Here is an 11,644-nt window from a genome sequence, read left to right as displayed (position 1 = left end):
ATGGTGGAAACACCTAAATAAGTCATGGATGTAAAGAGGTGTTACCCTTTTCTTATTACTGATGGCATTAACAGTGACCTCAATAAATGTTAGAAGCTTGATTAGTCCAGTACGGTGCTTATCCATTTTTGATTTCTTGTCAAATATGGAGGCAGATGTTTTCTTCTTACAGGAATGTTGGCTCCCAAATGCTTCAGCTGACCAGGGTCACTTAGAATTGGTGTATTAACATGCAGTGGCATTTGGTCCTTTGTCTCTAGAGAGTCACAAGTCCTCTTGCTTCTTGTGAAAAGGGGGGCAGGGGTGCTCCAGATAGCAGTGGTGGGATTGAAACCCACACCTCCAGAGAGACTGAAACTTATATCCGGCACTTTAGACCGCACAGCCACACTACCAGACCGCAGACTGCTAGACCTCCAGGTGTCATACTATAGGCTGCTTACACAATTTAACAACAAATTATTGATGTAAAATCTTAACATAATGATTGGAATGAAAAAAACAAACACTACCTTTGCATGTTGTGACAAATGGGAAATGTACCCAGGTCACAAGAATGGGAATCTTGTATGATACCACTACACCATTGGCTCTGACATGCATGCATGTAAATATTCCAAGGAACGGAACATTTACTTTTACAGCAGTTCAAAAGTCCAAGGTGGGTGTTAAAAAAAGCAAGATGGCAGCGGTGGGATTCGAACCCACGCCTCCAGAGAGACTGGAGCCTTAATCCAGCGCCTTAGACCGCTCGGCCACACTACCACAACACAAATTAGCAGACTTCCAGACCCACAGGTTCCATACTATACACTGCTACTGCAATTCAACAAATGATGTATTCATAAAAAAATATAACAGCAGTTCAAATGCTTCAGCTGACTTCCTTAGACTTGGTGTATCAAGACATGCAGTGGCATTTGGTCCTTTGTCTCTAGAGAGTCACAATTTGTGCAATTCAACAACAGCAACAACAACAACTATTATCATCAATGTATTTGTAAAAAAAATATATAATAATTAACAGCAGTTCAAATGCTTCAGCTGACCCATAGAATTGGTGTATCAAGACACATGCAGTGGCATTTGGTCCTTTGTCTCTAGAGAATCACAATTTGTGCAATTCAACAACAACAACAACAACAACAACAAATGTAACAACAAAATGCTTCAGCTGACCCATAGAATTGGTGTGTCAAGACACACAGTGGCATTTGGTCCTTTGTCTCTAGAGAATCACAATTTGTGCAATTCAACAACAACAACAACAACAACAACATTATCAAATATTATCATCTTGATTCATTTGTAAAAAAAATTAGAATATTAACAGCAGTTCAAATGCTTCAGCTGACGTCCTTAGAATTGGTGTATTGAAACATGCAGTGGCATTTGGTCCTTTGTCTCTAGAGAGTCACAAGTCCTCTTGCTTCTTGTGAAAAGGGGGGCAGGGGTGATGTAAACTCCAGATAGCAGTGGTGGGATTGAAACCCACACCTCCAGAGAGACTGAAACTTATATCCGGCACTTTAGACCGCACAGCCACACTACCAGACCGCAGACTGCTAGACCTCCAGGTGTCATACTATAGGCTGCTTACACAATTTAACAACAAATTATTGATGTAAAATCTTAACATAATGATTGGAATGAAAAAAACAAACACTACCTTTGCATGTTGTGACAAATGGGAAATGTACCCAGGTCACAAGAATGGGAATCTTGTATGATACCACTACACCATTGGCTCTGACATGCATGCATGTAAATATTCCAAGGAACGGAACATTTACTTTTACAGCAGTTCAAAAGTCCAAGGTGGGTGTTAAAAAAAGCAAGATGGCAGCGGTGGGATTCGAACCCACGCCTCCAGAGAGACTGGAGCCTTAATCCAGCGCCTTAGACCGCTCGGCCACACTACCACAACACAAATTAGCAGACTTCCAGACCCACAGGTTCCATACTATACACTGCTACTGCAATTCAACAAATGATGTATTCATAAAAAAATATAACAGCAGTTCAAATGCTTCAGCTTTGTAAAAAAATTTGGTCCTTTGTCTCTAGAGAGTCATTTGTGCAATTCAACAAGTGGCATTTGGTCAGCTACAACAACAATTTGTGCATTATCATATTTGTATTATAATAATTAACAGCAGTTCAAATGCTTCAGCTGACCCATAGAATTGGTGTGTCAAGACACATGCAGTGGCATTTGGTCCTTTGTCTCTAGAGAATCACAATTTGTGCAATTCAACAACAACAACAACAACAACAACAACAACAACTATTATCATCTTGATTCATTTGTAAAAAAAATTAGAATAATTAACAGCAGTTCAAATGCTTCAGCTGACGTCCTTAGAATTGGTGTATTGAAACATGCAGTGGCATTTGGTCCTTTGTCTCTAGAGAGTCACAAGTCCTCTTGCTTCTTGTGAAAAGGGGGGCAGAGGTGATGTAAACTCCAGATAGCAGTGGTGGGATTGAAACCCACACCTCCAGAGAGACTGAAACTTATATCCGGCACTTTAGACCGCACAGCCACACTACCAGACCGCAGACTGCTAGACCTCCAGGTGTCATACTATAGGCTGCTTACACAATTTAACAACAAATTATTGATGTAAAATCTTAACATAATGATTGGAATGAAAAAAACAAACACTACCTTTGCATGTTGTGACAAATGGGAAATGTACCCAGGTCACAAGAATGGGAATCTTGTATGATACCACTACACCATTGGCTCTGACATGCATGCATGTAAATATTCCAAGGAACGGAACATTTACTTTTACAGCAGTTCAAAAGTCCAAGGTGGGTGTTAAAAAAAGCAAGATGGCAGCAGTGGGATTCGAACCCACGCCTCCAGAGAGACTGGAGCCTTAATCCAGCGCCTTAGACCGCTCGGCCACACTACCACAACACAAATTAGCAGACTTCCAGACCCACAGGTTCCATACTATACACTGCTACTGCAATTCAACAAATGATGTATTCATAAAAAAATATAACAGCAGTTCAAATGCTTCAGCTGACTTCCTTAGAATTGGTGTATCAAGACATGCAGTGGCATTTGGTCCTTTGTCTCTAGAGAGTCACAATTTGTGCAATTCAACAACAGCAACAACAACAACTATTATCATCAATGTATTTGTAAAAAAAATATATAATAATTAACAGCAGTTCAAATGCTTCAGCTGACCCATAGAATTGGTGTATCAAGACACATGCAGTGGCATTTGGTCCTTTGTCTCTAGAGAATCACAATTTGTGCAATTCAACAACAACAACAACAACAACAACAACAACATGATTCATTGATTCATTTGTAAAAAAAATTAGAATAATTAACAGCAGTTCAAATGCTTCAGCTGACGTCCTTAGAATTGGTGTATTGAAACATGCAGTGGCATTTGGTCCTTTGTCTCTAGAGAGTCACAAGTCCTCTTGCTTCTTGTGAAAAGGGGGGCAGAGGTGATGTAAACTCCAGATAGCAGTGGTGGGATTGAAACCCACACCTCCAGAGAGACTGAAACTTATATCCGGCACTTTAGACCGCACAGCCACACTACCAGACCGCAGACTGCTAGACCTCCAGGTGTCATACTATAGGCTGCTTACACAATTTAACAACAAATTATTGATGTAAAATCTTAACATAATGATTGGAATGAAAAAAACAAACACTACCTTTGCATGTTGTGACAAATGGGAAATGTACCCAGGTCACAAGAATGGGAATCTTGTATGATACCACTACACCATTGGCTCTGACATGCATGCATGTAAATATTCCAAGGAACGGAACATTTACTTTTACAGCAGTTCAAAAGTCCAAGGTGGGTGTTAAAAAAAGCAAGATGGCAGCGGTGGGATTCGAACCCACGCCTCCAGAGAGACTGGAGCCTTAATCCAGCGCCTTAGACCGCTCGGCCACACTACCACAACACAAATTAGCAGACTTCCAGACCCACAGGTTCCATACTATACACTGCTACTGCAATTCAACAAATGATGTATTCATAAAAAAATATAACAGCAGTTCAAATGCTTCAGCTGACTTCCTTAGACTTGGTGTATCAAGACATGCAGTGGCATTTGGTCCTTTGTCTCTAGAGAGTCACAATTTGTGCAATTCAACAACAGCAACAACAACAACTATTATCATCAATGTATTTGTAAAAAAAATATATAATAATTAACAGCAGTTCAAATGCTTCAGCTGACCCATAGAATTGGTGTATCAAGACACATGCAGTGGCATTTGGTCCTTTGTCTCTAGAGAATCACAATTTGTGCAATTCAACAACAACAACAACAACAACAACAACTATTATCATCTTGATTCATTTGTAAAAAAAATTAGAATAATTAACAGCAGTTCAAATGCTTCAGCTGACGTCCTTAGAATTGGTGTATTAAAACATGCAGTGGCATTTGGTCCTTTGTCTCTAGAGAGTCACAAGTCCTCTTGCTTCTTGTGAAAAGGGGGGCAGAGGTGATGTAAACTCCAGATAGCAGTGGTGGGATTGAAACCCACACCTCCAGAGAGACTGAAACTTATATCCGGCACTTTAGACCGCACAGCCACACTACCAGACCGCAGACTGCTAGACCTCCAGGTGTCATACTATAGGCTGCTTACACAATTTAACAACAAATTATTGATGTAAAATCTTAACATAATGATTGGAATGAAAAAAACAAACACTACCTTTGCATGTTGTGACAAATGGGAAATGTACCCAGGTCACAAGAATGGGAATCTTGTATGATACCACTACACCATTGGCTCTGACATGCATGCATTAAATATTCCAAATATTCCAAGGAACGGAACATTTACTTTTACAGCAGTTCAAAAGTCCAAGGTGGGTGTTAAAAAAAGCAAGATGGCAGCGGTGGGATTCGAACCCACGCCTCCAGAGAGACTGGAGCCTTAATCCAGCGCCTTAGACCGCTCGGCCACACTACCACAACACAAATTAGCAGACTTCCAGACCCACAGGTTCCATACTATACACTGCTACTGCAATTCAACAAATGATGTATTCATAAAAAAATATAACAGCAGTTCAAATGCTTCAGCTGACTTCCTTAGAATTGGTGTATCAAGACATGCAGTGGCATTTGGTCCTTTGTCTCTAGAGAGTCACAATTTGTGCAATTCAACAACAGCAACAACAACAACTATTATCATCAATGTATTTGTAAAAAAAATATATAATAATTAACAGCAGTTCAAATGCTTCAGCTGACCCATAGAATTGGTGTATCAAGACACATGCAGTGGCATTTGGTCCTTTGTCTCTAGAGAATCACAATTTGTGCAATTCAACAACAACAACAACAACAACAACAACAATCATCTTTATCATCTTGATTCATTTGTAAAAAAAATTAGAATAATTAACAGCAGTTCAAATGCTTCAGCTGACGTCCTTAGAATTGGTGTATTGAAACATGCAGTGGCATTTGGTCCTTTGTCTCTAGAGAGTCACAAGTCCTCTTGCTTCTTGTGAAAAGGGGGGCAGAGGTGATGTAAACTCCAGATAGCAGTGGTGGGATTGAAACCCACACCTCCAGAGAGACTGAAACTTATATCCGGCACTTTAGACCGCACAGCCACACTACCAGACCGCAGACTGCTAGACCTCCAGGTGTCATACTATAGGCTGCTTACACAATTTAACAACAAATTATTGATGTAAAATCTTAACATAATGATTGGAATGAAAAAAACAAACACTACCTTTGCATGTTGTGACAAATGGGAAATGTACCCAGGTCACAAGAATGGGAATCTTGTATGATACCACTACACCATTGGCTCTGACATGCATGCATGTAAATATTCCAAGGAACGGAACATTTACTTTTACAGCAGTTCAAAAGTCCAAGGTGGGTGTTAAAAAAAGCAAGATGGCAGCGGTGGGATTCGAACCCACGCCTCCAGAGAGACTGGAGCCTTAATCCAGCGCCTTAGACCGCTCGGCCACACTACCACAACACAAATTAGCAGACTTCCAGACCCACAGGTTCCATACTATACACTGCTACTGCAATTCAACAAATGATGTATTCATAAAAAAATATAACAGCAGTTCAAATGCTTCAGCTGACTTCCTTAGAATTGGTGTATCAAGACATGCAGTGGCATTTGGTCCTTTGTCTCTAGAGAGTCACAATTTGTGCAATTCAACAACAGCAACAACAACAACTATTATCATCAATGTATTTGTAAAAAAAATATATAATAATTAACAGCAGTTCAAATGCTTCAGCTGACCCATAGAATTGGTGTATCAAGACACATGCAGTGGCATTTGGTCCTTTGTCTCTAGAGAATCACAATTTGTGCAATTCAACAACAACAACAACAACAACAACAACAATCATCTTGATTCATTTGTAAAAAAAATTAGAATAATTAACAGCAGTTCAAATGCTTCAGCTGACGTCCTTAGAATTGGTGTATTGAAACATGCAGTGGCATTTGGTCCTTTGTCTCTAGAGAGTCACAAGTCCTCTTGCTTCTTGTGAAAAGGGGGGCAGAGGTGATGTAAACTCCAGATAGCAGTGGTGGGATTGAAACCCACACCTCCAGAGAGACTGAAACTTATATCCGGCACTTTAGACCGCACAGCCACACTACCAGACCGCAGACTGCTAGACCTCCAGGTGTCATACTATAGGCTGCTTACACAATTTAACAACAAATTATTGATGTAAAATCTTAACATAATGATTGGAATGAAAAAAACAAACACTACCTTTGCATGTTGTGACAAATGGGAAATGTACCCAGGTCACAAGAATGGGAATCTTGTATGATACCACTACACCATTGGCTCTGACATGCATGCATGTAAATATTCCAAGGAACGGAACATTTACTTTTACAGCAGTTCAAAAGTCCAAGGTGGGTGTTAAAAAAAGCAAGATGGCAGCGGTGGGATTCGAACCCACGCCTCCAGAGAGACTGGAGCCTTAATCCAGCGCCTTAGACCGCTCGGCCACACTACCACAACACAAATTAGCAGACTTCCAGACCCACAGGTTCCATACTATACACTGCTACTGCAATTCAACAAATGATGTATTCATAAAAAAATATAACAGCAGTTCAAATGCTTCAGCTGACTTCCTTAGAATTGGTGTATCAAAACATGCAGCGGCATTTGGTCCTTTGTCTCTAGAGAGTCACAATTTGTGCAATTCAACAACAGCAACAACAACAACTATTATCATCAATGTATTTGTAAAAAAAATATATAATAATTAACAGCAGTTCAAATGCTTCAGCTGACCCATAGAATTGGTGTATCAAGACACATGCAGTGGCATTTGGTCCTTTGTCTCTAGAGAATCACAATTTGTGCAATTCAACAACAACAACAACAACAACAACAACAACAACAACAACTATTATCATCTTGATTCATTTGTAAAAAAAATTAGAATAATTAACAGCAGTTCAAATGCTTCAGCTGACGTCCTTAGAATTGGTGTATTGAAACATGCAGTGGCATTTGGTCCTTTGTCTCTAGAGAGTCACAAGTCCTCTTGCTTCTTGTGAAAAGGGGGGCAGAGGTGATGTAAACTCCAGATAGCAGTGGTGGGATTGAAACCCACACCTCCAGAGAGACTGAAACTTATATCCGGCACTTTAGACCGCACAGCCACACTACCAGACCGCAGACTGCTAGACCTCCAGGTGTCATACTATAGGCTGCTTACACAATTTAACAACAAATTATTGATGTAAAATCTTAACATAATGATTGGAATGAAAAAAACAAACACTACCTTTGCATGTTGTGACAAATGGGAAATGTACCCAGGTCACAAGAATGGGAATCTTGTATGATACCACTACACCATTGGCTCTGACATGCATGCATGTAAATATTCCAAGGAACGGAACATTTACTTTTACAGCAGTTCAAAAGTCCAAGGTGGGTGTTAAAAAAAGCAAGATGGCAGCGGTGGGATTCGAACCCACGCCTCCAGAGAGACTGGAGCCTTAATCCAGCGCCTTAGACCGCTCGGCCACACTACCACAACACAAATTAGCAGACTTCCAGACCCACAGGTTCCATACTATACACTGCTACTGCAATTCAACAAATGATGTATTCATAAAAAAATATAACAGCAGTTCAAATGCTTCAGCTGACTTCCTTAGACTTGGTGTATCAAGACATGCAGTGGCATTTGGTCCTTTGTCTCTAGAGAATCACAATTTGTGCAATTCAACAACAACAACAACAACAACAACTATTATCATCAATGTATTTGTAAAAAAATATATACTAATTAACAGCAGTTCAAATGCTTCAGCTGACCCATAGAATTGGTGTATCAAGACACATGCAGTGGCATTTGGTCCTTTGTCTCTAGAGAATCACAATTTGTGCAATTCAACAACAACAACAACAACAACAACAACAACAACAACTATTATCATCTTGATTCATTTGTAAAAAAAATTAGAATAATTAACAGCAGTTCAAATGCTTCAGCTGACGTCCTTAGAATTGGTGTATTAAAACATGCAGTGGCATTTGGTCCTTTGTCTCTAGAGAGTCACAAGTCCTCTTGCTTCTTGTGAAAAGGGGGGCAGAGGTGATGTAAACTCCAGATAGCAGTGGTGGGATTGAAACCCACACCTCCAGAGAGACTGAAACTTATATCCGGCACTTTAGACCGCACAGCCACACTACCAGACCGCAGACTGCTAGACCTCCAGGTGTCATACTATAGGCTGCTTACACAATTTAACAACAAATTATTGATGTAAAATCTTAACATAATGATTGGAATGAAAAAAACAAACACTACCTTTGCATGTTGTGACAAATGGGAAATGTACCCAGGTCACAAGAATGGGAATCTTGTATGATACCACTACACCATTGGCTCTGACATGCATGCATGTAAATATTCCAAGGAACGGAACATTTACTTTTACAGCAGTTCAAAAGTCCAAGGTGGGTGTTAAAAAAAGCAAGATGGCAGCGGTGGGATTCGAACCCACGCCTCCAGAGAGACTGGAGCCTTAATCCAGCGCCTTAGACCGCTCGGCCACACTACCACAACACAAATTAGCAGACTTCCAGACCCACAGGTTCCATACTATACACTGCTACTGCAATTCAACAAATGATGTATTCATAAAAAAATATAACAGCAGTTCAAATGCTTCAGCTGACTTCCTTAGACTTGGTGTATCAAGACATGCAGTGGCATTTGGTCCTTTGTCTCTAGAGAGTCACAATTTGTGCAATTCAACAACAGCAACAACAACAACTATTATCAAATGTATTTGTAAAAAAAATATATAATAATTAACAGCAGTTCAAATGCTTCAGCTGACCCATAGAATTGGTGTATCAAGACACATGCAGTGGCATTTGGTCCTTTGTCTCTAGAGAATCACAATTTGTGCAATTCAACAACAACAACAACAACAACAACTATTATCATCTTGATTCATTTGTAAAAAAAATTAGAATAATTAACAGCAGTTCAAATGCTTCAGCTGACGTCCTTAGAATTGGTGTATTGAAACATGCAGTGGCATTTGGTCCTTTGTCTCTAGAGAGTCACAAGTCCTCTTGCTTCTTGTGAAAAGGGGGGCAGAGGTGATGTAAACTCCAGATAGCAGTGGTGGGATTGAAACCCACACCTCCAGAGAGACTGAAACTTATATCCGGCACTTTAGACCGCACAGCCACACTACCAGACCGCAGACTGCTAGACCTCCAGGTGTCATACTATAGGCTGCTTACACAATTTAACAACAAATTATTGATGTAAAATCTTAACATAATGATTGGAATGAAAAAAACAAACACTACCTTTGCATGTTGTGACAAATGGGAAATGTACCCAGGTCACAAGAATGGGAATCTTGTATGATACCACTACACCATTGGCTCTGACATGCATGCATGTAAATATTCCAAGGAACGGAACATTTACTTTTACAGCAGTTCAAAAGTCCAAGGTGGGTGTTAAAAAAAGCAAGATGGCAGCGGTGGGATTCGAACCCACGCCTCCAGAGAGACTGGAGCCTTAATCCAGCGCCTTAGACCGCTCGGCCACACTACCACAACACAAATTAGCAGACTTCCAGACCCACAGGTTCCATACTATACACTGCTACTGCAATTCAACAAATGATGTATTCATAAAAAAATATAACAGCAGTTCAAATGCTTCAGCTGACTTCCTTAGACTTGGTGTATCAAGACATGCAGTGGCATTTGGTCCTTTGTCTCTAGAGAGTCACAATTTGTGCAACAGCAACAACAACAACTATTATCATCAATGTATTTGTAAAAAAAATATATAATAATTAACAGCAGTTCAAATGCTTCAGCTGACCCATAGAATTGGTGTATCAAGACACATGCAGTGGCATTTGGTCCTTTGTCTCTAGAGAATCACAATTTGTGCAATTCAACAACAACAACAACAACAACAACAACAACTATTATCATCTTGATTCATTTGTAAAAAAAATTAGAATAATTAACAGCAGTTCAAATGCTTCAGCTGACGTCCTTAGAATTGGTGTATTGAAACATGCAGTGGCATTTGGTCCTTTGTCTCTAGAGAGTCACAAGTCCTCTTGCTTCTTGTGAAAAGGGGGGCAGAGGTGATGTAAACTCCAGATAGCAGTGGTGGGATTGAAACCCACACCTCCAGAGAGACTGAAACTTATATCCGGCACTTTAGACCGCACAGCCACACTACCAGACCGCAGACTGCTAGACCTCCAGGTGTCATACTATAGGCTGCTTACACAATTTAACAACAAATTATTGATGTAAAATCTTAACATAATGATTGGAATGAAAAAAACAAACACTACCTTTGCATGTTGTGACAAATGGGAAATGTACCCAGGTCACAAGAATGGGAATCTTGTATGATACCACTACACCATTGGCTCTGACATGCATGCATGTAAATATTCCAAGGAACGGAACATTTACTTTTACAGCAGTTCAAAAGTCCAAGGTGGGTGTTAAAAAAAGCAAGATGGCAGCGGTGGGATTCGAACCCACGCCTCCAGAGAGACTGGAGCCTTAATCCAGCGCCTTAGACCGCTCGGCCACACTACCACAACACAAATTAGCAGACTTCCAGACCCACAGGTTCCATACTATACACTGCTACTGCAATTCAACAAATGATGTATTCATAAAAAAATATAACAGCAGTTCAAATGCTTCAGCTGACTTCCTTAGACTTGGTGTATCAAGACATGCAGTGGCATTTGGTCCTTTGTCTCTAGAGAGTCACAATTTGTGCAATTCAACAACAGCAACAACAACAACTATTATCATCAATGTATTTGTAAAAAAAATATATACTAATTAACAGCAGTTCAAATGCTTCAGCTGACCCATAGAATTGGTGTATCAAGACACATGCAGTGGCATTTGGTCCTTTGTCTCTAGAGAATCACAATTTGTGCAATTCAACAACAACAACAACAACAACAACAACAACAACAACTATTATCATCTTGATTCATTTGTAAAAAAAATTAGAATAATTAACAGCAGTTCAAATGCTTCAGCTGACGTCCTTAGAATTGGTGTATTGAAACATGCAGTGGCAT

At 39.9% G+C, this 11,644-nt stretch overlaps 11 non-coding genes across 11 annotated transcripts; all 11 read right to left on the bottom strand.

Moving 5' to 3' along the window:
• Nucleotides 1–683: 683 nt before the first annotated feature.
• On the bottom strand, nucleotides 684–765 carry trnal-aag. The gene has a single exon. It is a non-coding gene; the product is annotated as a tRNA-Leu (tRNA).
• Nucleotides 766–1,840: 1,075 nt separating this feature from the next.
• On the bottom strand, nucleotides 1,841–1,922 carry trnal-aag. The gene has a single exon. It is a non-coding gene; the product is annotated as a tRNA-Leu (tRNA).
• Nucleotides 1,923–2,842: 920 nt separating this feature from the next.
• Nucleotides 2,843–2,924, bottom strand: trnal-aag. Its single transcript has one exon. It is a non-coding gene; the product is annotated as a tRNA-Leu (tRNA).
• A 943-nt stretch (nucleotides 2,925–3,867) lies between these two features.
• trnal-aag lies at nucleotides 3,868–3,949 on the bottom strand. The gene has a single exon. It is a non-coding gene; the product is annotated as a tRNA-Leu (tRNA).
• A 950-nt stretch (nucleotides 3,950–4,899) lies between these two features.
• Nucleotides 4,900–4,981, bottom strand: trnal-aag. The gene has a single exon. It is a non-coding gene; the product is annotated as a tRNA-Leu (tRNA).
• A 948-nt stretch (nucleotides 4,982–5,929) lies between these two features.
• On the bottom strand, nucleotides 5,930–6,011 carry trnal-aag. The gene has a single exon. It is a non-coding gene; the product is annotated as a tRNA-Leu (tRNA).
• Nucleotides 6,012–6,950: 939 nt separating this feature from the next.
• trnal-aag lies at nucleotides 6,951–7,032 on the bottom strand. The gene has a single exon. It is a non-coding gene; the product is annotated as a tRNA-Leu (tRNA).
• Nucleotides 7,033–7,986: 954 nt separating this feature from the next.
• Nucleotides 7,987–8,068, bottom strand: trnal-aag. Its single transcript has one exon. It is a non-coding gene; the product is annotated as a tRNA-Leu (tRNA).
• A 953-nt stretch (nucleotides 8,069–9,021) lies between these two features.
• Nucleotides 9,022–9,103, bottom strand: trnal-aag. The gene has a single exon. It is a non-coding gene; the product is annotated as a tRNA-Leu (tRNA).
• A 937-nt stretch (nucleotides 9,104–10,040) lies between these two features.
• Nucleotides 10,041–10,122, bottom strand: trnal-aag. Its single transcript has one exon. It is a non-coding gene; the product is annotated as a tRNA-Leu (tRNA).
• Nucleotides 10,123–11,059: 937 nt separating this feature from the next.
• On the bottom strand, nucleotides 11,060–11,141 carry trnal-aag. The gene has a single exon. It is a non-coding gene; the product is annotated as a tRNA-Leu (tRNA).
• Between the last annotated feature and the right edge of the window lie 503 nt (nucleotides 11,142–11,644).

Source organism: Polyodon spathula, unplaced genomic scaffold (genome assembly GCF_017654505.1).
Source record: "Polyodon spathula isolate WHYD16114869_AA unplaced genomic scaffold, ASM1765450v1 scaffolds_3099, whole genome shotgun sequence".
NCBI lineage: Eukaryota > Metazoa > Chordata > Actinopteri > Acipenseriformes > Polyodontidae > Polyodon > Polyodon spathula.
This window is presented reverse-complemented; position numbering and strand designations above follow the sequence as displayed.